Source organism: Dipodomys merriami, unplaced genomic scaffold (genome assembly GCF_024711535.1).
Source record: "Dipodomys merriami isolate MVZ:Mamm:240054 unplaced genomic scaffold, mDipMer1.0.p SCAF_1096, whole genome shotgun sequence".
Classification (NCBI taxonomy): domain Eukaryota; kingdom Metazoa; phylum Chordata; class Mammalia; order Rodentia; family Heteromyidae; genus Dipodomys; species Dipodomys merriami.
The window spans coordinates 216,162-217,405 of NW_027202378.1; positions in this window are offsets into that span (position 1 = coordinate 216,162).

Here is a 1,244-nt window from a genome sequence, read left to right on the forward strand (position 1 = left end):
GTGTGCCATCACAAGACAGAGAGTTAGTCAAAGAGGGGAAGCCAAGGAGACACATCTGAGGGCCTGCAGGGTCGCGGCGGTGACCACCGCCGCGGGGTCATACCTGAGACCCAGAGAGTCAGGGACGAAGGAGCCAGACGCAGCGGGCGAGCGGATTCTACTCAACACCAACAAGAACCGAAAAGGAGCGGACATCTTCATCCTGCAGTTTGCAGACCAAAGACGACCCAGGATCCAAGACTCGGCGTGAGTACAAGCCCGACATCCTCACTCCTCAGGGAGCAGAGGAGGGAAGGCCACCCCTCCCCCCCAGCACCGGTGATCTCCATCTTGGATACCGACAAAGCTCGGAGGAGCTGCTAGCTCCATCTCAGGCCTTGGAACAAAACGAGTCATTTCGCAGGTCACAAGAACTTAACGGTGAAGTGACCTGCCAGACTCAGCTCCATCCAGGGAAAAGTCACCCAGCTCAGGCGCCAGCCATTGGAGTGCCTTGCCTCACTGGGTAACCAGAGCCAGAGGCTGCCCCTCCCTCTAGCAGCCACCACACTCAATTGAAAAACAGAAACCCTGAGAATGGCTCCAGGGTGGGCGCTGTGAGCTTTATCACAAAATAGCCCCAGGGAAAAGCTATTGTTTGTTGAAAGGCCTCACCTCTACCCAGAACCTAGCCTCATCACCGCATCCCCCTCTTTTGTGATTCTCAAAGCAGATCACCCTCCGAGAAAACTAACCTGGGAGGGGGATCTCAAAATCTTGGGTAAAGCAGAGCATTTTTCTGCCTCTTCCAACCAACCGACTTAAGAAACCAATCAAGCCACAGGACCTCAAGCTGACCAGAGATTCCAACAAGAGACTGGTTACAGACAAAAGGGAGATACAGGATTCTTCCCACCCCTCCCCCCCAAAAAAAAAATCAAAAGACTTTTTTTTCTTTTTTTTTCTTCTGCTTCTTTTGTTTTTTTGTTTGTTTTTTGTTTTTTTGTTACCTTATATATATATATATATATATATATATATATATATACATAAATTTTTTTCTCTTCTAAAACTTTTATTAATCTTTAATTTTTGCCTCTTCTGAAAAAATAATTGTTTTGCAGTAACGTTTTTTTTCTCTCCTCTTATAATTTTTATTTTAGGAATATGTGAATGAGCGTTTTCCTTTCTTTTCTTGTCTTCTTTCTTTCTTAATTATCTTTTTGTTTTTTGTCTAGCTCTACTGAACTTCTGATCTTTTCTTC